At 41.3% G+C, this 27,874-nt stretch overlaps 1 pseudogene; it reads right to left on the bottom strand.

Moving 5' to 3' along the window:
- Positions 1 to 4,437: 4,437 nt before the first annotated feature.
- Positions 4,438 to 26,686, bottom strand: LOC147624914 (ABC transporter G family member 11-like; annotated as a pseudogene).
- Between the last annotated feature and the right edge of the window lie 1,188 nt (positions 26,687 to 27,874).

The following is a 27,874-nucleotide window of genomic DNA, read 5'->3' as shown; positions in this document are numbered from 1 at the left end:
CAGAGATTCAGGAGGGAAAAGACTCCAACAGACATTTTAAGAAAACTCCGAGACATCAGACAAAAGAAGATGCTTGTAGAGGACTATGCTCAGAAATTCAGAATTCTGGTTGAACGGTTACAGGGAAATGAGAGACCCACCAATGAGATGCTGGCCGGTTATTTTCTGAAAGGATTGAGAAGTGGGCTGAAAAATGCAGTGGCTAGCATTGATATTGCAGGTGGAATTAATGATTTGGTAATTGCAGCAGCTAGAGTAGAGAAAAGACTTGGAAGCGGCAAGGGCAAACACACCAGAAAGAATGATTCGGATTCAGATGACCAGCCAGAGTCAGCATCAGATTCTGAGCAGGAGGATTCAGAAGTAGGATCCGACAGTGAGGAAGAAGAGGTGAAGACAAAGAAAAAGAACAAGACCAAAGCAAAGCAATCCAAAGAGGAGGATTTGGTAAGTAAATTGAGAAAGATAGGTTATTCTGTTGCAGCACCAAAAGAAAAGAAGTTCTGTGAAATTTGTGACAAGGATGGGCATACGACAGCTTTATGTTGGTATAATCCCAAGAACAGGGGTCAGACTACACCTTATGTAGGAAGAGGCAGGGGTGAGGTTGCAGTAAACCAGGCTGCTCCAACTAGGGGTAGAGGAGTATTTCAGAGAGCAAGATCTGATAGACCACCATGGAGGGAACAGGAAAACAATGAAGGAAGACAGGCAAGAGTCATGCCTTGTGTTTATTGTTCAGCACCAGATCATTGGATAGGGCCAGGATGTGCCTTATGGGTGAAACATAGAGAAGAAAGAGGTGTCCCAGTGCTTAGGTACAATCAGAATAACCAGCAGGGGCAGCAGCAACAACAGAATCAACCAGCAGCTCAAGCAAATGTAATCATGATTCAATTAGCAGATGAACAGGTACAGGTAGAGCAAGGTCCAAACATACAGGAGCAGCAAAGTAAAGAGCATCCTGAGGATAGTGAGGATATTGAGGTATTGGCTGTTACCAGGTCTAAACAGAAAGGACCAATTGATTGGAAGGAACAAAAAGGCATCAGGGACCAGGTACAAAGAAGAATTTTGAGGAATCAGGACAAGCAAGAAGAATCGGAGTTGGAGGATGAAGAAGAGTTAGTTCTGCATCAGTCAGAAAGCCATGTGAAGATGAAGGATGAACGGGACAAAGATTGGTTTGAGGTACTCATAAATTCTCCCTTGCAATTGTCATTAGATCAGTTGTTAGCTTTGGTTCCAGCATTTAAGGAAAGATTGCTTAAAAGACTTCAGGGTCAGCAGTCAGGAGATAATCCGACTTTGGTTCCAGCAGTTAATACCATTGATCCAGCAGATGTTGACTTTGTGGTTCCTGTCATTAAGGTTGAGTACCAGGGCAGGGTGTTTGATGAAGTTCTTTTGGATGGAGGATCAGGGGTTAACATTCTCCCTGAAACTGTATATAAAGAAATGGGTGCAGCAAGTTTAGCCCCAGCACCATTTCAAGTGAAAATGGCAGATCAAACCAGGGTGCAACCATTGGGAATTTTGAAGCAGCAGGAAATTGAAGTTGCAGGTATGGGATTCTTGGTAAATTTTGTGGTAATCAGAATGTCAGAATCACTATCACCTTATGAAATGTTACTGGGTAGGCCTTGGTTTAGAATGGCTAAAGTTAAACAGGATTGGGGATTGAATGTGGTGGTTCTGACCAAGGGGAAAAAGAAGATTACTGTAACCATGCAGGGTAAGAGAAATATGTCTCTTAAAGAAAAGCCATTGTGTGCACAGACAATTAATCTTGCTGAAGAAATAGAAGATGATGAGGAGGAACAGTTTTTAATGGCTAATCCAACAGTGGTGCCACTATTTGATGTTGATGTAGAAAGAATATTGCAGCTTGTGGAATATCAGAATCAGGAAGAATCTGAGCTCTTGCCAGGTCAAGAGATTGAAGGGACAGTGTTCAGACAGTTGCTGGAACAGTAAACAGAGATTGCTACCAAGGAACAGATGGAACAAGAGCAAAAGGAGGCAGGAGAGATGGCTGTAAGGATTTATGACAAGAAGTATGGCACGTCCAGTCGGGTTAAAGAAGATGATCTTAAGGAATTGAATTTGGGTACAGATGCAGAACCAAGGATGGTGAAAGTAAGTGTGCAGGTGGAAGGACAATTTTTGGAGGATCTTTTGCAGTTGTTACAGGACTATATAGATGTCTTTGCTTGGGAGTATTCTCAGGTGAAGGGTATAGATCCTGCATTACATCAGCATCGGATTAATTTAAGAACAGATGCAGTTCCAGTGGTGCAGCAAAGGTATAGGATGAATCCGAATTTTGCATTGCAGGTGAAGGAAGAACTAGATAAGTTGTTAGCAGTAGGGTTCATTAAACCTGTGAGCCAGGTGACATGGTTATCTCCAATAATTGTGGTGCCTAAGAAAAATGGGAAGCTGAGAGTATGTGTTGATTACAGGAAACTCAATGCAGCAACCATAACAGATCCTTTTCCAATGCCATTTTGTGATGCAGTGTTAGATGCTGTAGCAGGTCATGAAATGTATAGCTTTCTGGATGGCTTTTCAGGTTACAATCAGATTAGTGTTGCTGAGGAGGATCAGCATAAGACTGCTTTCATTACTGAGTTTGGTGCATATGATTTTACTGTCATGAGTTTTGGTTTGAAAAATGGACCACCCTCATTCAATTATGTGGCACATAAGGTTTTTGAGCCACACTTACAAGACTTTATGAGAGTATTTGTTGATGATTTCTCTGTTTTTGGTAAGAAGGACTTACATCTGATGCATCTGAAGTTGTGTTTGGAGAGGTGTAGGCAGTTCAGACTGGTCTTGAACCCTTTCAAGAGTGTGATTGCTGTGAAGAGTGGGATTTTGTTGGGTCATGTGATCTCACAGGAAGGCATGGCAATTGATGTAAAGAAGGTTGAGGCTATTCAAACAGCAAAGTCTCCTACTAATGTGAAGGAAGTAATGAGGTTTGTGGGTCAGATTAAATGGCATGCCAGGTACCTCCGATATTTAGCCAATATTTGTGCACCATTGACACATTTAACTAAGAAGGATGTACCTTTTGTGTGGGCTGAGCCTCAAGAGAAGGCATTTCAATTGTTGAAGAAGATGGTAGCTGTTGCACCAGTTTTGCAGTCACCAGATTGGACTCTACCTTTCCATATTTTTGTTGATGCCTCAGATGTAGCAATAGGGGCAATTCTGATGCAGGAGAGGGTGACAGGATGGTACAGGCCAGTATTTTATGCCAGTCGGATATTATCATCTGCAGAAAGGAATTATGCTGTGACTGAAAGAGAAGCTTTGGGGATGGTATATTCCTTGAATAAGTTCAGGCATTATTTGTTGGGGAACAGGGTAATATTTCATGTGGATCACCAAGCCCTGCTGTATCTGATTCAGAAGCCATTGTTGACAGGAAGATTAGCCAGGTGGATGCTTTTGTTACAGGAGTTTGACTTTGTGATTGTCCATACTCCAGGGAAAGAGCATGCTATTGCTGATTACTTTAGCAGGTTGGAAACTGGAGAAGCACCAAGTGGGGTGGATGATGATCTCCCAGATGCCCCATTGTTTGAAGTTCAGGCTGCTGAGTCGGATTCCTGGTATGATCAGTTTCAGGAACTAGAAGTTCAGGTGGAAGTATCTATTATCAATTTAAGTGTACAAACAGCAAGTCAGAGTGAGCAGCCAGTGGAGACTTCAGTGGAAGATAAATCAGCAGAAATGACTGAGGTTTTGAAGGAGGTTCCAGTTGTTGAAGGGATGCAGGCTGAGCAGCAAAGTGATGTCGTACCTGACGTTTGAAGAAGCAGCATCAAATTTTGTCATGTGGCCAGTATTTTCTGATCAAGGGATTGTGAATTCAAGTCCGATTTCCTTGAAATCAACCACCGGGCTGTGCCATGTGTTGAACTACAGATAGAATACCTAATAGTTACCTAATAGTTGCTTAGTCGGATATATGTATCTTTGCTCAGTCGGATTGTTGCTCAGTCGGAATTCTACTCAGTCGGATTGTTGCTCAGTCGGAATTCTACTCAGTCGGATTATTGATCAGTCGGAGTTTGTTATGATCTGGTTAGTCGGATATTATCTGTTAGTGTCTTGTGACATTCTAGTTACAACCGTTTAAACTGTCTGAAGTCGCCTATTTATAGGGGCTTTGTAGTCGTCTTTTACAACAACAAGAAGAAGAGAAGAAGGAGAAAGCAATGTATGATTCATCTTGATCAATCAAACATGGTATTTCAGTTCTGTTCTGTTATTCTCTATCTTGTTTAACAGATCTCTACTCAATCTGTGTTCTCTATGCTCTGTTTGTGTTTAGCCTGATGTGGGAATTGAAGTTAGTGTTACCTAATGGGGGTGTCTTTGCTGTGTCAGTAGTAGTTAGTTGTGTTGTGTTTGAGAACCCTAAACACTTTTCATGTTTATGAAGGATCTTGATGTTAAATAGAAGGCTTGCTTAACTAGCTCGCCCCACTAGCATCACCTTTCTCTATCAAATCATCTTCCTTCTAAGAAGCTTGCTGAATTCTTAGATTGACACAGAACTTCTAATATTCGAGTCTCCATAGGCTTTTATGAGATGTTGAGCTTTGTGTAATGTGGGAGTTCTTCCATTCAACATCTCTACGTCATCATCATCATTCGTCTCTTCAAACTTTGAGTTTATGATCCATAGGAAATGATCTGATGGGTGCCGGGCACAAGGATTCGGCACCTTCAAAAAACTGCTTTGCATTCACTCTTTCACCAAAGTAAACTATTTGATTAGATGAAAGCATGCACAAATGATGGAATAGTTCAAAGACCTCACTGTGGATAGAGACGAGCAAGGTTCTGCTAGATCTGGTGAGTGTTCGGAGCCTTTTGACCACATGGAAAGCTGCTGCACTGTTAAGGCTGCTGGTGGGTTCATAAAGGAAGAGTAGGGTGGTTGCTTGAGGGTTTCAATGGAGATTCTGAGATGCCTTTTCTCCCTACCACTCAGCCCACAGATGTACCAACCACCCACACGTGTGTCAGCAAGGTCCTGTAGTGTCCCATCTTGCAGATGCTGTGCTACACCCTACAATGTTGCTCAAAGGGAGTCATACTCCTTGGAAGTTGTAGGTGTGCTGAGTACACCATTTTCTCGTAAACGAGGTACAAACATACATCTCGACCAACCTCCTATCTTGAGATGACTAAGATGTAAAGGCACCTACACTAACAAAGTAAAAACCAAGAAGTAAGGTCTATTTCATGCATCTCTAGCATTCCATACCTCAAAATTTAGTTTATGTCATTGTTAAGATCGTAGCTCTCTAGTTTCATAACACCTTACATGGTACCTTTTATTTTTATGCGATCTCATAAAATTATATAATGGTATTTTCTTTGTTCTAGCTACATATGTGCTTAAAACTTGCAATGATGATAAAGAGCTATTTTGTTTGTTTGTTGAGAAATTTGTGCTCTACTAGCTTCTTGAATTTAACACACAAAATGTCATGAACCATAGAGCTTGATTTCCACATGTACATAGGGGCCCATGGGCAAAAGGAGATAGTGACTATAAATAGGGCTTGGGGTACTTTGGTAGGGCCTTTTGATACTTTTACTAATTTTGGTCATCTTGTACCTTTGGGCTCCATCTATGGAGATATGGCCTTCCATGGTCATCCTCTTGGGTGAGAGGTTAAACACACTTAGGCTATTTGTGCATCTTCTCTTGCTACATGCACTTATAGATTTTCTCTCTTTTGTATATTCATGTGATGAGCCATTTGATCACTAATCTCATGATTAATGGATGCTAGATTCTTGCTTTGATTGATGTTGGATCTTTGGATGAATGGTGGACATTTGGAGCTATGTGGATAAGCATGAGTTCATGCATAATGGTTTATGAGTATATTGTAATGGGCATGAGTCATGCCACATCCTTGTAAGTGATCTACCTCATTTTCAGATTCAAGCTTTATGCACCTCACAATTGTTTCCACTCACTTCAATTTCTAGAAACTAGTATGTTGTGAGGTACCTCGGGCATTGGAGAAGAGGCCCGGGGAAGAGCATGGCTTGAATCCACCGTGTCGTGAGTGCCTTGGTAAAGCGGTACGGTGGAGGATTAGGTTTGGAGGTGAAGACTTGGCCTCAACCCGTGCCTTGGTTCGAACTAGGTACGGGGGTGAGAAGAGCTTGGCCAAGCTTCAACGCGCTACACCGACGATCCTCTTGGTTTATGTACATGGCAATGGCGCCTTGATATGGACATCTTATGGGAATTGCAAGGAATTTGTATGCCTTTTGGGGATGCAAGTTGAGGCACATGCTATGTAATGGATGGGAATTGATAAGAGGATTATGGATTTTTGCATTGCTACTTGAGAAAGATTGAGATTTAGCTCCTAAAACAAAGGAGACTGTCAAAATTTTCTCCAATTTCTGGTCATACATGGACAATTGAAGCTCGTGGAGCATAATTTGCAGACCTTGGGATGCCAATGAGGTGCGGAAGGTATTGACATTGGTTTGGGAGCAAACAAGGATCAATTGGGCACAAAAAGGGTCACTTTGGCAAGAATCTGCGGGTTTCCAAAAACCCTAATTCAGTCCCAACCCTTTTGGACTGACTTAAAAGGGACCATATGAGCTCTTAGTGCTTCCTTAGAGCTACCCAACGAGCCCTTAACCTCCACGTTTCGATATCTCTTTAGGGTAGAATTTAGGGTTTTTGCAGAAACAGTAAACCCTAATTCAGTCACAGGGGTTTGAAGGTCTTCTAAATCTAATTACATAGGCTTGTAGTACTCATCGAGGGCTTCGATTTGAGCTAAAAAGTTTTGCATTTGGATATTCCTAGCTCAAGTTATACCCAAAATACCATTTCAGCCTATAACCCTGTAAACCCTAAAACAGAGAATAGTAGCACACTTCATCTCTTACAAGTCTTTGCATAGTGGTCTAGTACACTTCATTAGCTCTCCAACAAGGTTTAGATCACTTCAATCGGACATCCCTACCTCAATTTAGAGCCAAATTTCTAAAACCGAAGGTTTCCATGGGGCCGAAGCCAAAAGGGCGACCGAGGCGCAACACTTTGGCTTCCGAATGTTGAGATATCGAGCTCTAGTGAGGCGGTGGACACTGATGACCCGCCTGGGGGATAGGCCCCGCACTTACACCACTGGCATGGTTGGTGAGATCTTGGGTGATATGCGGCCAGTGGGATGACAGGCTGTGTGACAGCCACTCTAGAGACTGGCATAGTTATAGCGCCAGCTCATTTAGTCGGGTTCACACTATAGAGAACCCGTGTATGTATTGGTTGAGTACCTTTCATATTGTGTGTACTCTTATTCTTGTATATGGTGTGTTGAGTGTTGAGTAGAGAAGAAGAAGATTTTCAGCCTCTCACCTTGTGTGTTCTCTATTAGGGTTTTGTGAGTGTGTGTGTGTGCTTGCAAGAGCTCAAGCTCTCTTCCCCCTGCATCTTTTCATGGTATCAGAGCCTGGTTCGTGCTAAGGGCTGAGCTGCAAGCAAGAGAACCACAGGAAGCGGTACGAGGGTAAGAGCTTCAACTACTCTTCCCTATTGTGTTGGTGACTACACCCTTGTCGGGAGCTCTACGGGAGGCACCGGCAAACGATCTCTGATTGAGGAGCTTTCTTCGCGGGAGTAAAGCTATAGGGCAACTATACAGTCCTACGGACTAAATTTTTCGGGCCGAAAACGCGTTTCGGGCGCGTCTGGATCTCCGTTTTTCAGAAAGCAGGCGATTCCGAGCATTGCGGGTAAGTCATCGATTCTCTGCAGAACTCTGTTTTAAGAACTGCAGGAAGACAGATTGACTGTGCAGACACTGTGGGTGCTGCAAAGAGGTCTACAGTTGCCATTGGGTGTATGTATGCACATTGAAGTCACTGGTTGTGACATTTGAGAGTACTACAGTACTGCTGTGCAGAAAATACAGCATTTGTGCAGGAAAAACCAGAGTGCAATTTCTGGTAAAATTGTGTGTTTGGCAAGATGTCTAATGATGGCATAACACAGATTGTGGCTGAGAAGCTTGACAAGAATAACTTCCATGCTTGGAGGTTCAGGTTGACAAATTTCCTGATGGGAAAAGGCTATTGGGACTACATAGAAGGTGAGCATGAAGAGGCACCGGAGATACCGGATATAAATCCGACTGCTGCAGATGTGAAAGAGTTTAAAGACTGGAGCCAAGGAGCTAGGAAAGTAATGTATTGGCTTTCCATTAGTATACAGGACACCATGATTGGGCACATTCAGGATGCCAAGTCCCCCAAGGAGGCGTGGGACACCTTGGTAAAGCTTTATGAAACAAATACCAAGGCACGTAAGATACAGTTGAAGAATGAACTTCATACTGTGGAGAAAAAGAGCATGTCTGTGAATGACTATGCGTTGAAGATAAAGGGTATTGTGGAATCCCTTGCATCTATTGGTGTGTCAGTAGATGATGATGACAAGGTGGAAGTCTGTCTACGTGGTCTCGGGCCACAATACAAGGCGTTTAAGACGTCTATTCAGACTCGGGAAAACATTCCCAACTTTACAGATTTGGTGTCCATGCTGATTATCGAAGAGAAGAACTTGGGTGAAGACCAACAGTCTTCACAAAGCAAAAACAGTTCAGAGCAACAGGCCTTCTACACGAGTTCAGGAAGAGGACGAGGTAGAGGAGGCCGTGGACGCGGTCAAGGAGGTGGCCGAACAGGTAATCAGAATTATGGTCAGCAGCAGCAGCAGCAACAACAGTCCCAGAATCAACAACAACAACAACGACACGCAGGTGGAAGAGGCAAATTCAGAGGCAGGGGGAGTCAAAGAGGCCGTGGAAATCGGCAAAGGCAATATAATGATACACGTGAATGCTATTATTGTGGTAAGCCTGGACATGTGCAGTCAGAATGTTACAAGAAGCAGGCTGACATGCAAAATGGGAAAGTGCAGCAAAACAACTATGCATCCTCAAGCAGAAATAATGAGGATAATGAAAGGTTGTTTGTTATGCAGCATGTTGTGAATGCCATGTCTGAAAATGTTGATGCAGCACAAAAAGATAATGTATGGTATGTGTATTCAGGCGCTTCGAACCACATGACGAGTCATGGGGAGTGGTTCAAGGAGATGAAAAACCCGGAAAGACGAGGTTTTGTGGAAACAGGGGATGACACTGCTCATCCAATTGCCCACGTTGGAGATGTGCCATTGTCTATGCAGGATGGCAAAGTGAAGTACCTTGCAGATGTACTTCATGTACCGAACATAACAAAGAATCTGGTTTCAGTTGGCCAGATGATTGAGCAGGGTTTGCAGGTTCGGTTTAACCCTGATGGATGTTATGTTGAAGATTTTAAAGACAAGTGCAGGTTGGTTGCAAAAGGCAACAGAGTGGGCAAAATGTTTACGTTGGATGTAGACATGCCTGAGATGAGTGCTGCGATGTTTGCAAATGGTTCAGGAATTGTTGCAGACACAGACATATGGCATAAAAGAATTGGACATGTGAATGTGCAGAGATTGAAGTCTATGCAGACAAAAGGAATTGTGACAGGGCTGCCAAAATTTAAAGTGGAAGGTATGCATAAAATCTGTGAAGCATGCCAATTTGGGAAGCAAACAAAGCATGTGTTTCCACATAACAGATATGTGAGCAGAAATGCACTAGATGTTGTGCATTCAGATGTATGGGGTCCTACGAAGACCATATCTATGGGAGGCTGCAGGTATTATGTGACTTTCATTGATGACCACACAAGGAAAGTGTGGGTATATTTCATGAAAGAGAAGAGTGAGATGTTCACTCACTTTCAGAATTTCAGAGTTTTGGTTGAAAAGCAAACAGGGAAATATGTCAAGTGCCTAAGGTCAGATGGAGGGGGAGAGTACTTCTCCAATGAGTTCTCTGAATATTTAAAGAAGAATGGTATTCGGAGACAGTATACATGCAGATACACTCCGCAGCAAAATGGAGTTGCTGAGCGGAAAAACAGGCACATTGAGCTTCTCATTCATGGCTTCCATAGCCTTCTTTACACCAGGTGTTCTCATAGCTGGGATCCCAAGCTCCTCATCAAGGCTCATATCTGACCCACTAGACTCTCCATCAACATGAGAATGCCCTGCAGAAATGTCAGGCATACCAAGGGGCTCAACCATTTTCTCTTTTCCTTTACGTGATGTAGTAATCACATTTGCAGGGCTGGTATTATGACGTAGCCTGCCACTCCATGGTCTATCAAAACAGACCCACTAGATGAGGACTCTCCTGGTCCACTCAAAGACTGTGATTGCTGACCTGCATTCTGTGCAACCACACTTCCACTCACATCAGCCCCAACAGCTTCTTTTTCAGCAGCATACCAGCTGCTCATCTCATCAAAGACAACATCCCTGCTTACCCTCAACTCACGTGTAGTAGGGTTATAACACCTGTATCCCTTTTGCTCAAGGGAATATCCAATAAACACACATTTTTTAGCTTTCAGATCCAGCTTAGTTCTCAGCTCATCTGGCACATGCACATATGCAATGCATCCAAAGACTTTCAGATGAGACAAATCTGGTTTTCTGCCAGTAAACCTCTCCTCTGGAGTTACATCATGTATGGCTGCAGTTGGAGTCCTGTTCATGATGTATACTGCTGTAGAAACAGCCTCAGCCCAATAGCAATGCGGCATATTCTTCTCTTCCATCAATGCTCGCGCAATCTCAGGGCAAAGGTTGTGCAGGTTGTTGAGCCCACATGCATTGATGAGGCTGTTGGAAATGTGTGTTGGGAGAAAGCTATGGATGAGGAGATGGATGCACTATATGGAAATGAAACTTGGGATTTAGTGCAATTGCCAGAAGGCAAGAAAGCCATTGGATGCAAGTGGGTGTACAAAGTTAAACATAACAGTGATGGAAGCATAAACAGGTACAAGGCTAGATTGGTAGCCAAAGGATATGCGCAGACATATGGGATTTATTATGAGGAAACTTTCAGCCCAGTTGCCAAGATGGCAACGGTGAGAGTTGTGATAGCAGTGGCTGCGTCAAAGAAATGGTCTTTACATCAGATGGATGTAAAGAATGCATTCTTACATGGGGATTTGCAAGAAGAGGTGTATATGTTGCAGCCACCTGGGTGGTTATGAGGATGTGGGTCACCCCGAGTATGTTTGCAGGTTGAAGAAAGCCTTGTATGGCTTAAAGCAAGCACCAAGAGCATGGTCTGACAAGATTTCTGAATATCTTGTCACTATTGGCTTTCATGTAGCCAATGCAGATTTCTCATTGTATGTGAGGCATGGTGATAGAGGGGTTGTGCTTGTTGTCATCTATGTAGATGACTTGATCATTACGGGGGACCATGATGCAGAGATCTTTGATGTAAAGATCTTGCTTAGACAGAAGTTCGAGATGAAGGATCTGGGGGAGCTCAGATATTTCTTGGGCATTGAGGTGATTAGGTCACCACATGGTATTGGATTACTGCAGAGACAGTATGGCTTGGACATGTTGTCCAAGTATGGTATGACAGGCTGTAAGCCTATTTCTGTGCCATTGGATCAGAATGGCAAGTTGAGTGCAGATTCAGGAGAGATCTTGGAGGATCCTACTATGTACAGGAGCATAGTAGGAAGTTTGATCTACATGACGATCACCAGACCAGATTTGAGCTATGCTGTTGGGTTGGTGAGTCAGTTTATGCAGGTTCCACGGAAACCACATTTGGATGCAGTAAGACGCATACTGAGGTATGTGAAGTCTACTTTACATTGTGGACTATTCTATGAGACTGGGACAGAGATATGTGTACATGGGTACACAGATGCTGATTGGGCTGGTAGTATCTCAGACAGAAGATCTACCAGTGGATTCATGTTTTCTTTGAGGAGTGCTGCTGTGACTTGGAGCAGCAAGAAGCAGCCTACGGTTGCTCTATCGAGTACGGAGGCCGAGTACAGAGGAGCTGCTATGGCAGCATGTGAGGTAGCTTGGTTGAGAAAGCTACTTGCAGATTTGGGTCTATCAGTGGATAGACAAGTTGTCATTTTCTGTGACAACATTAGCAGTATACAGTTGGCCAGGAACCCAGTCTTTCATGCTCGTACGAAGCACATAGAGGTCCACTACCACTTCGTCAGAGAGAAGGTCTTGGCAGGAGACCTTGACCTTGTCTATGTCAGCACAGAGGATCAGGTAGCTGACATCTTCACCAAAGCATTGGGTACAGAGAAGCTCCGCAGATTCAGGGCTTCGCTTGGTGTACATGAGATGGAGTTGAGCTCAAGGGGGAGTGTTGAGATATCGAGCTCTAGTGAGGCGGTGGACACTGATGACCCGCCTGGGGGATAGGCCCCGCACTTACACCACTGGCATGGTTGGTGAGATCTTGGGTGATATGCGGCCAGTGGGATGACAGGCTGTGTGACAGCCACTCTAGAGACTGGCATAGTTATAGCGCCAGCTCATTTAGTCGGGTTCACACTATAGAGAACCCGTGTATGTATTGGTTGAGTACCTTTCATATTGTGTGTACTCTTATTCTTGTATATGGTGTGTTGAGTGTTGAGTAGAGAAGAAGAAGATTTTCAGCCTCTCACCTTGTGTGTTCTCTATTAGGGTTTTGTGAGTGTGTGTGTGTGCTTGCAAGAGCTCAAGCTCTCTTCCCCCCTGCATCTTTTCACCGAAGAGGTAGAGGATGAAGAGGCAATGATGGAACAAGGAATTTTGGATGCTCCGGAGGATACTCTTGGGCACACTTCAAGAGAAGGGGATACTTTTGGGCATACTGCAAGAGAAGGGAATGAGGAGTTGAATGTCGGAAGTGCCCATAAGCACACCCCACAATCTTCACATACCATCCCCATTGATTCGATCATGCAAATGCTGATGGAAATGAATGCTAAGATGGACACGATGGCTACAAGGGTGGAAGTCAATGGTAGGCTTGACACTATGGCTACAAGGATGGAAGTTTTGGAAGAGAGGGTCGCTCGGCCAATGAACCAACCTTTCTATGATAGTGGTCATGGTGCTTTACATGAAGGCAAGCAATTTGGGACAGCTTTTGAAGTCCATAGGGAAGGCAAGCTACCCATGGTACAAGAGGTTTCTCCCAAGGTAACACATGAGCATTCCACCAAGAATGTCACTTTTGGATTCATGGCGGATGCTAGGAGGCCTTCTATGCGGGAGATGAAGCCTACTACATTCCAAGCGGGTTCTTCTCAATTGGATGGAAAGCAACATGCACCTACATTCAGACATGAGGAGTCAAATTTTGGGGATCCAAGGAGAGTACCTTTGAAACCCAAAGCAAATCAGTTCTCCATGCTTGAAGAGGAGGTGTATGATATGGATGATGTGGTTGAGCTTGATTGGGAACATATGTCATTCATTGAGAGACAAAGAGAAGCTCATGATAGGTGGATGGAAATGCCAAATTTCCTCAAGAGGGAGTACAAAGATTTTGCACAATTCCTTGGATCTTTTGTGCAAATGCAAAAGCACAAGCCCTCGCACCATCATGAGAATGCATCGTCAACCGTGTCAAAGGATGTAAAGGACAAGATTTCACTCTCTAAGTTCAAGGGTGATGGTTCAGCCCCACATGAGTTGGAAGAATGGATGAATAAGTTGGATACATACTTTCAGCTCTATCCGAGAGTGAAAGGGACAAAGTGCATTTTGCATCCTTGCATTTGGAAGACTATGCACATCAATGGTGGAGACATATGCTCAAGGAAGGAGTTATGCCACATACTTGGAAAGAACTCAAGTGTGAAATGAATTTGACATTTGTGTCGCCTTTGGTTCTTGACCGATACCATGAAGAATGGTATGAACTCACACAAAAGGGCATGTCGGTTAGGGAGTACATCAAGAGGTTCATGAAGCTCTCTATGTTCGTGGATGGACTCAATGAAGGCATGCGATTGAAGAAGTTTGTGCATGGTCTAGATTCATACATCAAAGCGGATGTCTTGGCACAAAGACCAAGCACTATCAAAGAGGCTATGAGGTTGGCGGAGTTATATGAGCCAAAGTATAAGAGGGTTCAGCCCAATGTACCTTTTCATAAGCCATTTCACACTTCTTCAAATGTGGGGAAAAGTCTACCTTCTTCTACATCTACTTACACTTCCAATTTCCATACATCTTTTGGAAGTGGACAGTCCACAAGTGGAGTTCATAATGATACTAAGAAGAGCAATGGGTTTGTCAAGAAGCCTCCTCAACCATTCAAGGAGACGCAACGGATGGATGATCCTAAGATTGAGGAATTGAGGAGCAAAATATTGAGGAATTGAGGAGCAAAGGCCTATGTTTTAAATGCAAAGAGAAGTGGTCACCCGGGCACATTTGCAAATCAAAGAAAGTGGTGGCTACTATGATCATTATGGATGCGGATTACGATTCCAAGTCATCTCACGATCTGGAAGAGTTTGAAGATTGCAGCGAGGAGACACATGAAGAAGACTTGGAGGATCATTCTTTTGTCAAAGAAGAGGATGAGTTTCCTTTCGACCCCAGTGGAAGGGATCATGCATGCATTTTGAGGGACAATATGCCAAAATAGAGTGCTGCCCATATTTATAGAAAATTATAGCAAGGAGATGGTGAAGAATTTTCTCATTATAAGCTTCGGAATGGTCTACTATGGCACAAGGATAAGGTGTATTTGGTTCCAACCTCATCCTACATATTCCAAGTTGGCACATAGATACTATGGACCATATTTGGTAGTCGAGAAAGTGGGTGACTTGGCTTATAAGCTTGACCTACCTCCTTCTACAAGGATTCATAATATGTTTCATGTATCCAATCTTAAGAGGTTTGTGGGATCTCTTCCTCAAGAGATTGAAGAGTTACCACCGATGGATGAAGAGGGAGAGATTATCTATGAGCCGGAGAGGATTGTGGACAAGAGGACAAGGGTTTTGAGGAACCGGAACATTGATGAATTCCTTGTGAAATGGAAGCGCTTGCCCATAGATGAGGCTACTTAGCAATCAATGGAGTGTGTTCAACAACATGGTTTACTTGATGGAAGTATTCCTTGATCAAGTGGCATGATTATTATGTGAAGAATGGGCATATCATGAGGTTTTATATGTGCTGTAATTTCTGGACAGCTTTGGTGGGATCTATTGTTGGGGTTACCAATCTACTCCAAGACACTTGGAAGATCATTTGGTTCGATGACAAATATGTGGGACTCTTTTGGGTGCGGCTACGCATCATTTGCAGCTCATTTTTATGGAGGTTTCATGAAGAATTTCAAGGGAAGCTTCATCGACAACATGGCTGCCATAACAGTCCTACATGCTATTTTTGGAGTAGGAGTTTGTCGGCTTCACTACATTTGGTTTCCCTATTCCAAATGTATTCGAGGCGCATTTTTGAAGACCTCTCTACTTCCCATGGGTTTACATTGAGATTACGATTCAATTGTAAATATCTTGTATGATTTTGAGGACAAAATCTTTGGGAAGGGATGGTTTGTCATGAACCATAGAGCTTGATTTCCACATGTACATAGGGGCCCATGGGCAAAAGGAGATAGTGACTATAAATAGGGCTTGGGGTACTTTGGTAGGGCCTTTTGACACTTTTACTAATTTTGGTCATCTTGTACCTTTGGGCTCCATCTATGGAGATATGGCCTTCCATGGTCATCCTCTTGGTGACAGGTTAAACACACTTAGGCTATTTGTGCATCTTCTCTTGCTACATGCACTTATAGATTTTCTCTCTTTTGTATATTCATGTGATGAGCCATTTGATCACTAATCTCATGATTAATGGATGCTAGATTCTTGCTTTGATGTGTTTGATTCCATATTTTGCTCTAGATCCATTTCACAAAATGCATGTTTTAATATTATCATTGGGAAATTTGATTACTGGAATTTTTGCACTTGCTCAGAGATGTTTCCTACTCGGTTTTGGTCACTTGGAGTGTGTTATCCCCTCCAGATTCCTATAAGATAGGAGGATTTGGTGCAATGACCATTGATGATGGAGTTCCTCTTACTGTGGTGGTGTTGGATATATGTTTTGGATTGTTGGATGCACCATTATGTCTTGATTTTGATCCAGGAGGTCAATCTAGATTGTTGTATGTGTTGTTATGTCTTCTTTTTGATCCAGGATGTCACACATTTGTTTCATGGTTGGATGATCTACACTATGGTTATCCATTCGACCCAAGAGGATTGGCGAGTCGTGTGATTGACATGGGATTTCTTTATTCTCTATTTGACCAAGTAGTTTAATAGCCATTGCTTTGGATTCTACATGGTTTGGATTTACATTTCGTCCATGCAATTGCAGTTGTATGGACTACCTCATCTTTGGGGCAATACTCGTAGCTTGTCCATTTGATTGAGGAGGATACATACTTAGCCTCACCTCCAATGATGATTTTCGACATTGGCCATTTGATATGCATTATATGGCTTTTATGACTCCTATACAATGGAAGATGTGCATTATGGAAATTTTTGGATAGATTTGGCAGAGGTACTTTTGGGAGTCTTTTAGTGATCTCAATGACCTCTAATGGTTACTATGTTGGTAGTTTATGATATGTAGATGCTTTGGCATCATGCACATGTCATTTGGGCTTCATTTTGAAATGTTTTCATGAGCCAAGCGCATTACAAGTGGCTTTGTCATCAACATGGGTTGCCATAACAGTCAACTATGCTTCAAGAGCACTTCTTTCATGATTGGAGGGTCTAGTTCTACATTGCTCATGGATGACGTTACTTGAAAATCTTTCGAGTATGTGCAACAATATGGCCTACTCGAGGAAGGTGTTGCTTGACTGAGTGGCATGATTTGTATAAAGAAAATAGGCAATACTTAGGATTATAGGCGTGTTGTAATTTTTGGGTAGTTATGCTGAGGTCCATTATTGGAGTCGTTGCTCTACTCCAACAAGCTTCAATGGTTATCAAAATGGAAGAAAATGATGCGGGACATGCTTGGCTAAGTGTATGCATCATTTGTGGCCTATTTTATGGAGTTTTCATGAAATTTTTTTGGAGTTTTTATGAATTTTTTTAAAAAGGATTTCATCTACAACAAGGGCTTCCATAACAATTCCACACATATGCATAGGAAATGAAGTCTTATGGAGTTCCTTACGTTTGGAGAGCATATTTGGGACCTTCACCACTTCCCATTTAGTTCATTTGAGGCTATGTTGAATTGTAGATATCTTGTATGATTTTGAGGATAAAATCTTTGGGAAAGGATGGTTTGTAATGAAGCACAAGCTAAGGTCAAAAACATGTAAATAATAATGGGCCATGAACAAGGCTACTATAAATAGGGCCTTGGATTCATTGTGGGGATCTTTTTGATCATTCATCACTTGGACATCTACATGTACTCTTGGCTCCTTTCTTGGAGATGGCCATTCATTGTCTAGGGCTCATAGCAAGCTTGATAGCCATCCTCATGGGTGAGAGGTTAAGTCACTTAGGCCTTATGCACATTCCTCCTTTGCTACATGTGCATATGGATTTTCTCTATTTTCTTCATAATCTAATGTTTTTCTCAAGTGTGCTTGTAATGGATGCTAGAATTAGACTTTTGTGTGTTGATTTCTTGATTCTTGGTCTAGATCCATTTCAGAAGTTAAGAGCTTTTCTTCGGATAAAAAGCTTTATGTAACACTCATTTTCTTATTTATTTAATATAATTCTATTGCTTTCAGTATATATTAAAGAAATAAGAAAATGAGCATTACATAGTCGACTATGTATATATATATATATAAATCAACTATGTAATGCTCCTTTTCTTATATCTTTAATATAATTTCATTCCTTTCTATATATATATATATATATATATATATATATATATATATATATATATAATTTCATTCCTTTCTATATATATATATATATATATATATATATATAATTTCATTCCTTTCTATATATATATATATATATATATATATATATATATAGAGAGAGAGAGAGAGAGAGAGAGAGAGAGAGAGAGAGAGAAAAGTAACTTCTATTAAGTAAAATAAAATCATACAAATGGAGATCGCAAACCAAAAGATAGGGAGATCTCAACCAATTGGGGCCCTATGCTGCCCCATAAAAGCCTCGTAGGAGTCCATGGTTCCAATCTCTCATATATTTGATGTGTTTTATTTGCATAGCTCTAGAAGATCCATGTTTGTGGTGGCTGATAGAGTTTAAATGATGTCACTCTATATAGTAAAAACACATTGGGTGTCAGTAACATGAATACCCACTGCAAAGGTCTCTATGTATGCATCTGGTCTTCTAGATTTATGGTCATGATACTATAGCTATAATCTTGTAGGTGGTGTCAATACTAAGTAAAAGTTTTGCATATTATAACTAGGGGATATCCTGAAGCAAACATCTATGAGCTATGTCTCTACAAACAAGTATAACATGAGATGCTCCCCTGCTCTCATATATCGAGCTCAACTAGTGTTGTAGACATTAATGACCCACCTTGGTGATGGATTTCGTACTTATACCACACTGGCATGGTTGGTGAGATTATGGTTGATATGCCACCAATAGATGATAATAGGCTGTGTGACAAAACCACTTTGGAGTACTACACAGTTATAACGCTAGGCTATATAGTCAAGTTCACACTATGGACCGACCATTGTATGTTATTGTAGGAGAGTACTTTCCCTTACAGTATGTTCTGTATTACTAAACTTGGGTGTATGTACAAGTACTTTGGTCACATCTCGTGACATACAGGTTGTGCTAAAATCCCACTTGCAGCAATCACAAAAGATACTATTGTGTTATAGGTTGTATATAGATGTAGGTTTTTAGTTGTTGCAGGTAAACATGTTTGACAGACTTAGTCAGATTGTTAGTGAGAAACTGGACAAGAACAACTCCCATGCTTGGAAGTTCAGAATGACCAATTTCTTAGTGGGTAAAGGATTTTGGGACTATGGCAAAAGTTACAATGAGGAGTCTCCATAGTTATTTGAAGAGAATGCCACTCTAGCAATATAAAGGCATTCAAGGACTGGAAGCAGGGTGCAAGGAAAGTCATGTATTGCTTTTAATCAGTGTTACAGATACAATGATAGGACACATACAAGATGGCTACACTCTAATAGTTGCATGGTAGAACCTGTACAAATGTTCAAGACCAAAACAAAGGCAAGGAAAACTGAAGCTAAAACAAGAGCTGTATACTGTGGAGCGAAGAAAAGCATGTCTATCAATGAGTATGCTTTAAAGATAAAGAACATTATGAAATCCCTTGGATTTATCAAAATGTATTGGTGTGGAAGATGATGATTTAATGAGCATTTGTTTGAATGGGCTTTTAAAGAGTACAAGCCATTCAAGACCTGCAATCAGATAGAATGCTCCCAACTTTCGGCACTTAGTGAAGAAAAGTCTCTGGGTGAGGACTCTTCATCATAAAGCAAGAACATATTAGACCATGCCTTCTACTCCAATTTAGGTAGAGGTAAAGGTCATGGTCAAGGCCAAGGTGGTGGCTGATATGGACAACAACGGTTCAATGATTCGCAGTAGAGTAGCAACAATCATACACAAGTGGAAGAGGCAAGTCTAGAGGTAGGGGGAGCTAAAGAGACCAAGGTAGTTGGCAAAGAAATCAGAGTGCAAATAGCAAAGAGTGTTATTATTGTAGCAAAATAGGGTACATTCAAAGGACTGCTTTAAAAAGTAGAATAATATTAAAAATGAAAAGTTGCAGCAAGGTAACTGTGCATCATCCAGTAAATAAGGGGTAAACATGGTGGTGATGATAGAAGTAAGCAGTTGTTTGTGATGCAGACATGCTCAATTCCACAATAGGAGATGTGTCAAGATATAAGGAAATATGGTATGTGGATTCTGGTGCATCTAACCACAAGACCTGTCATGGTGAGTGTTTTAGAGACATGTGGAAAATGAAAAACCCAGGTTATGTAGAAACAGGTGATGATATTGCGCATCCCATTGCACATATTGGTAAAGTGTGATTGTCTATGCAGGGATACTAAAATGAAGTACTTGGTAGATATACTTCATGTTCCAAATATTACAAAGAATGTGGTTTCTGTTGGACAGATGGTTGAGCATGGTCTACAAGTGCATTTTAATCCTCAAGGATGTTTTATGGAAGACTTCAAAAATCAGTGTCACTTGGTTGTAAAGGGTAACACAAATGGCAGGATGTTTACTTTGGATGTGAACATGTCTGAGAGGGAAAGGCATCTATGTAAAGATAACCATGTTTGCACGTGGAACAAGTGTCGTTTGTAGATATTGACATATGGCACAAGTGCATTGGTCATATGAATAGACACCGACTAAGTCTATACACGTGCAAAATATTGCTGCAAGTTTGATAGAGTTTAAGGTTGATGGTATGCATAAATTATGTGAAGCATGCTAGCTTGGTAAGCAGGCCAAACATGCTTTCCCATATGAAAAGCATGTTAGTGCAAGGCTATTAGATGTTATACATTCAGATGTATGGGGGACTGACTAAGACTGTAACAATTACAGGTTGCAAGTATTATTGTTACATTAATTGATGATCATAAGAAAGTGTGGGTTTATTTCATGAAGGAGAAAAGTGAGGTGTTTGCTCACTCTCAGAGATTTAAAGTCTTGGTCAAGAAGGAAAAAGACATACAAATAAAATGCCCGAGATCAAATGGTGGGGGAGAGTATTTCTCTGATGAGCTCAGTGATTTCTTAAGAAAGCAGGGAATCAAGAGACAATTTACATGTAGGTACACTCGACAACAGAATGGTATTGTAGAAAGAAAGAATAGGTACATTGTAGAACTGGCATGTGCCTTGATGTCTAAAGAGAATATGCCACATTATTTTTGGACTCAAGTAGTAACTGCTGTGTACATTATGAATAGGACCCTTACTATAAATGTTCATGGTATGACACTTGAACAAAGGTTTACAAGAATAAAACCAAATGTGTATTACTTGAAAGTGTTTGGGAGTATTGCAAATGTGCATATTTCCAACGAAGTGAGAATAAAGTTGGATCTAAATGCATAGAAATGCATCTTCATTGGTTATGCTTTGGAGCGCAGAAAGGTTATAGATGTTATAACCCTATCACTCGTGAGATGTGAGTAAGCACAGATGTCTTTGATGAGATGAGTAGTTGGTATGCACCAGTAGTGAAAGTAACAAAAGATGCACATATAAGAAGTATTGATGTTGCACCACATATAGAGCAGTAATCATAGGTGCTTAGAGGACCTATAGAGTCCTCTAGCAGTGGATCCAATTTTAGTCCATGGTCAGGAAGATCGAGGACATATGTAAGAACACATATATCATGTAAAGGAAAGGAAAAGGTAGATTAATATTTTGTGCATGATCTGTTAGCAAGTCACTCATATGTGGATGGTGACTCTAGTGGCTTGAACAAAGCCACTAGAGCCTTGATAAGGAGCTTGGCATTTTGTCGGTGGTTACTCTTTGTGTAAGGAGAACGAGGGCTATTTTGAGGACACTTGGTAGTGATCCAGGTGTACACAGGTTTACGAGGATTAGGTACCCTATTGACAAGTTGAGATATGATGGTGGATATATATAGAGTCCATCATTATGCTTACATGGTTAAAACAATACAAGAGTTGGAGCCCACTTGTTTTGAGCAGACACTTGGAAATAAAAAATGAAAATTTGTCATCATGAATGAGGAGATGACAACATTGGATGCAAATGCAGCATGGGAGTTAGTGCCTTTGCCTAAAGGAAAAGAAGGCAATTGGATGTAAGTGGGTGTATAAGGTCAAGCATAACATAGATGGTTCAATGTGCAGGTATAAGGCGAGATTGGTTGCCAAGGGCTATGCATAGACCTATGGCATTGACTATGAGGAGGCATTCATCCCAGTTACGAGAGTGATAACCGTGAGAGCTATCATTCCTATGGCTGCAACAAAGGGTTGGTCTTTACATCAGATGGATGTAAAGAATGCTTGCTTGCATGGTGATTTGTAAGAAAAAGTATACATGATGCAGGCCACTAGGTTATGAGAATGATGCACACCCAGATTTTGTGTGCAGGTTGCACAAAGCCTTGTATCGCTTGAAGCAGGCACCCATAGCATGGTCAAACAAGATCATAAAGCATCTTGTTACCATTGGATTTCAAATAGTGATGGTGACATACATTAGTCATTTATGTGGATGACTTGATTATCACTCATGATAGTGATGGTGACATACATGATGTCAAGAGGCTTTTGAAAGCAAAAGTTTGATATGAAGGATTTGGGTGATATGTGGTATTTCTTGGGCATAGAGATGGTGAGATCACCTTATGGCATTTTGTTATTACACGTTATTACATAGGTAATATGGCTTGGACATGTTGTCCAAGTATTGTATGACAAGCTGTAAGTCTATTTCTATGCCATTGGAGTAGAACACAAAGATTTCCATTTATACACATGAGCTTTTGGAAGACCCCACTACGTACAGGCACAAAGTGGGGGTAGCTTGATCTACATGATCATTTTACTAGGCCAGACTTGAGCTATGTTGTTGGACTTGTGAGTTAGTTTATGCAGGTCCCTAGGAAGCCACACTTGGATGTGGCTAAACGGATTCTGTGGTACATAAAGATTATGGACTTTTCTATGAGGCTGGTACAGAGATACAGCTACATAGGTATACAGATACTGATTGGGCTAGTAGTGTCACAAATAGAAGGTCTATTAATGGCTTTATCTTTTTGTTTTTGGGAGTGTTGCTATGACTTGGAGCAGTAAGAAACAACCAATAGGTGCCTTGTTGAGTACTGAGACAGAGTACATGGGTGCTACTATTGCAGCTTGTGAGGTAGCTTGGTTTCAAAAGCTACTTGTTGGTGATATGGGTGAGCCTGTGGGTGGATAGGGCAATTATCATTTATTGTGACAATATGAGTGGCATATAGTTGGTAAGTAGCCTAGTATACCATGCTAGAATGAAGCACATTGAGGTATATTATCACTTTATAAGGGATAAGGCTATAGCACGTGATGTAGATCTGGTATATGCCAACATAGAGGATTAGGCAGCTGACATCTTCACAAAGGCATTGGGAACAGAGAACCTCCATAGGTTTAGGAGCTTACTTGGAGTACAATGTGTGGATTTGAGCTTGAGAGGGAGTGTTAAGATATCTAGCTTAACTAGTACTGAAGATATTGATGATCCGTGTGGGTGATAGCTTTCGTACTTATGCCTCTAGCATAGTTGGTGAGATTATGGTTGATATACCGTCAGTGGGGATGACACGCTGTGTGATAGCCACTTTGGAGTACGAGAGTTATGGCATAGTTATAGCGCCAACTCATATAGTCGAGTTCACACTACAGACCGACCATTATATGTTATCATAGGAGAGTATTTTCCCTTATAGTATATACTCTTATCTTTTTAGTTATATGGTTGTCGAGAAGACAAGAAGATAGAAGAAAATTAAGCCATCCATCTCTCTTGTGTGCGTGTATGTTTTCTTGCAAAGAACTCAAGCTCTCCCACTCCCCCGCATTCTCTTTAATAAAGAAGTTATGGGCCAAGCTGAGTCACAACCATGCAATAGCACCTCCAATAGCACCCCAAGTAATATAGATAGAATCACTCCTCAATCTACTCAAGAGTTGAGCAATCGATACCCAAATACTTTGTGCTCCTCTGTACTCCCATAAGTAATGATACAATGTCTCAGATGGAGTTGGCAATCTAAGACAAGGAGGATCTACACCAAAAATAGATCTCCATTGGGCAACCCATCGTGTAAAAAATAGCCATGAGAAGTAGTATATATGGCTCGTCGAGGCTATACAAGTGCCAGAGTCTCTACCAGAATCTCCTCTAAATAGGGGGTATAATGTCATGAGGGGTGTAAGAGTGGGGACTCTTCAGGTCTATCAAAGCATGAGCAATCTAGCATTAAGCAAGGTATCTCTTCATGGGGTTAGTCACATCAATCTATCCCTACTGACCAAGGTCCTAATGTAGATATTTGATAGCGCATCTACCATATAGCTATAGGCACCATTAAGCATGAGTAACCATCACTTTGGAGGGGTAAGTACACTTCGCAGTGACCCACTACTCTTGTTAGATGGATCATGGTCCTAATGTAGATATTTGATAGCGCATCTACCATATAGCTAAAGGCACCATTAAGCATGAGTAACCATCACTTTGGAGGGGTAAGTACACTTCGCAGTGACCCACTACTCTTGTTAGATGGATCATAGAGCCAAGTGTGATGAACTACACGCTGTCCTAGAAAAGAACCCCAACCACAAGTGATGATACCCATTCAAAATATACTAGTGATCTATTGGTTAGGTATAGGTGCATCAATATGTGCAATCTATTGGTAGTCGACTCCCTCTGAGATGCTAGGTATCTATGGCTCTCTTTCATCACCTAGAAGATTCTTAAAATTTTTCCAATCAAGTACTATCACTGTGTCTCTCTCCCAGCTTAGCCAAGGGTCTACTAAGATCATCTCTGATAAGGTCGTTCCACATAATGAATTGCATGTAAGATTCTTAAAATTTTTCCAATCAAGTACTATCACTGTGTCTCTCTCCCAGCTTAGCCACCAAAAGGGTCTACTAAGATCATCTCTGATAAGGTCGTTCCATATAATGAGTTGCATGTAAACCTCATCTACTGAGCTTGGGGCCCTATGATGTAAAAATATCAGCACATTGCTCCTCCAAGCTTGGACGATAATGGAAGAAACCAGTGTGGGGAGGAATGGGGGGGTAATTTACCTTAGAGAAAACTATATGTGTGATATGCCTCCAATAACCATCGCTCTTAGGGACACATCTAAGAATATGGTACCTGAAGAATTCCTTCCAAGTCTCAATACTAGGAAGGAATTCTCTAACCAATCAACTTGCAAAGTAGAGCTTTGCACTAGATCTCTAGATCAACGATGTTCAATGCCAGAAAGGAGGGAGAGAGAGAAGAGATTTGCACTCATAATGGAGTACCACATGCACTCAAAGGGAGTACCACCATGGAAGCTTGAACAAGAAGCTCTCAAAGTATGATTATCATTCATAAAAGGGTTTGGCCCATTTTCCTTTTTTTAATACCTAGCCCCCATTTCATACTATAATACTCCTTGGCCTTCACACATGACCATTCCCATTGGTTTATTACAATTATTCCCCTTGGCCTTTGGTCCACACATTTATTCATATGTACAAGACTCATTCCCATAGTCTACCACATTAAAAACCATCCCCACCCAAATAGGTTTTGTCCTCAAAACCATGTATATATATGGTAACAAAACTGTCTTGAGTGATGAAGGAAAATATTAGTAGCACTATGAACCTCAAAAGCCATCCATAAATGATGAGTAGATGTCAATGAGTATAAATCTATCGAAGAGAGTAATCCATCCTCTATGGACCCAATGCCTCAAGAATAACCACCAAAAATTTTCCTCCACAAAGATATACCATGAGGGTATATATATCATATGAAACTCCCAAGCATGTACATGCTTAAATGTCAACAATGAGACCTTCAAAACTATGAATTCCAAAACCTCATGCCATGCTTCTCAAAAGCTCATCTCATGACCCTCCAATATAGAAGCGCGATTCTATGAAGCTTCTTCATCGGGTAGTCCTCTCCATTTGTGATGAGTTACTCAACCACGATACAATTGTGAAGCTTCTTCTACCTTGTACCCAACAATTGGAAACATGAAAGACATCATGAATCCTTATAGTAGGTGGAAGTAATAGTTGATAGGCTACTTCAACAAGTCTTCTCACCACTCGATAAGGACCATAAAATCAATGGGCAGGCTTGGTATTTGTATTGCCCTTAAGAGACCCATATCTTGACTTCGGAATTCATAAGAGCACAAAATCCCCTTCCACGAATTCCATTGGTCTCCTATGAGCGTCCTCATATTGTTTCATCCTTCCTTGGGCACTCTTCATATTCTCTCGCATCATTGATGGAAGAGTGCTTGCATCTTCTTGACTTCTTCCTTTGTGATTCACCATCTCTTACTTAAATGCAACCATAGGCACATTCACCTCATAACCATACATTGCTTTAAATGGCAACATCCCAATACTTGAATGGTGAGTACTATTGTTTGTGAGTTCGGACATGTGCAACCACTCATCCCATGCATGTTGCACTTCATGACAATAGTGCCTCAAGTACATTTCTAACCATTTGTTAACCCTCTCCATTTGTTCATCCATTTTGGGGTGATAGGCCATACTTGGAGTTAACTTGGTGCCCATACTCTCAAATAGAGTTCTCCAAAATGTGGGTGCCCATAAATTTCACATCCTGATCATTGACAATTTGTTGAGGCAATCCATGCATCTTGAACACATGTTCCGTGGATTACTTGTTGGTAAGTAGAGATCCTGTATATGTGACCTTTGTGCGAATGAAATGGGATGTCTTTGTCAACCAATCTACAATCACAAAAATGAAGTCCCGTCCCTTTCTCGTGCAAGGCAGGCCTGTAAGAAAGAAAAGCATGTGCATCCCTCCACATGCCACTCCAATGGAAACTTTTCCTTACTTTATCATAAGCCTTCAAAAGCGCCAATGCCACCATTGGGGTAGAATGCATCTCCTAAGAACCTTCATCTTGTAGGATGAATTTGGCACCAGATACACCTTAAGGTGTCTTTGCAGTAGACAATATCATTTTGCAACTGAAAGTGAGAGATTTCTTCATGTTAAATAGCCATAAGTAAACCTTCTAGAATTCTAAACAATGCATCGGCCACAATATTGTCTTCTTTGGTAGCACCTTTATCATTCACATATTCCTCTTGTATGTCCACATACCAATCATGATGCACCTCTGAAATATCATAAGTGAACATGCCCACATTCTAGACAATGCATTGGCCACAATATTATCTTTTCTTTTGGTGTATGTGATCTCAAAGTCATAATTTTGTAGAGTCGCCAACCACCTCCTTTGCTTTGGTGGTGAGAATAGCTTGAGAGAGAAAATAGCCTTGCCATTGACATCCTTCTAGATACATCCCTGGATTATTTTATTATTTTTTTTGGGGGGGGGCATGTGGTCCATGGTACAAACAACCCACCACCATTGCCTGGATTCTTGTTAGCAATCATGGTAGCTCAAATAAGAGTTTTAAACATGATAATTGATGAAGTAAAGTGATGAGAGTTAATCAAAAGCTCGACATAATGACCACATGAAGAGAGAAAAAACATGTAATATCGCATTAGATGGCAGCTTACAAATAGGCTTGAGTTAAAAAAAATTAAGAAGGTGATTAGGTAATAATCACACTCCATTAACTCCCTAATAAAAAGTAGTATCAAAATGAGCACCAACTACCTAGAATTGAGTACAACCTAAGATCATCCTCCACTTGCATTCCATGAGTTTCTATGGCTATCTTAGAGGTGTGAACATGCCCTAGAGACCACACACCAACTGCATGTATTTAAAATTTCCACTATTGGACCAAGGAGTGGCTTGGACCTTGTGATGAATAGAATGCGTCTTGGTGGCAATCTCCAAGAGATGTGGATTCACTTTGACCATGATCATCGAGTTGTTCAAGGCTGGTTTACAATGGGTGCCCATGTGTATGACCCTTTCATCCGTGAGTTATTGACAATAGCCACATGTGAGTTCAAGGTGGAGGATAGAAATGCCCAGATTGAGTTTTGGAAAATGTTGAATGCTGTGGTTAAGAAGTGTGGCTTTGAAACTCTAGAGTTTCGAGGGTTCATGAGACGAGGCTAATGCTAATTGGTT

This window comes from Cibotium barometz, chromosome 24, assembly GCF_041138505.1.
Source record: "Cibotium barometz isolate CiBa-2024 chromosome 24, ASM4113850v1, whole genome shotgun sequence".
Classification (NCBI taxonomy): Eukaryota; Viridiplantae; Streptophyta; class Polypodiopsida; order Cyatheales; family Cibotiaceae; genus Cibotium; species Cibotium barometz.
The sequence above is the reverse complement of the archived record's forward strand: the minus strand, read 5'-3'. Positions and strand labels throughout refer to the sequence as shown.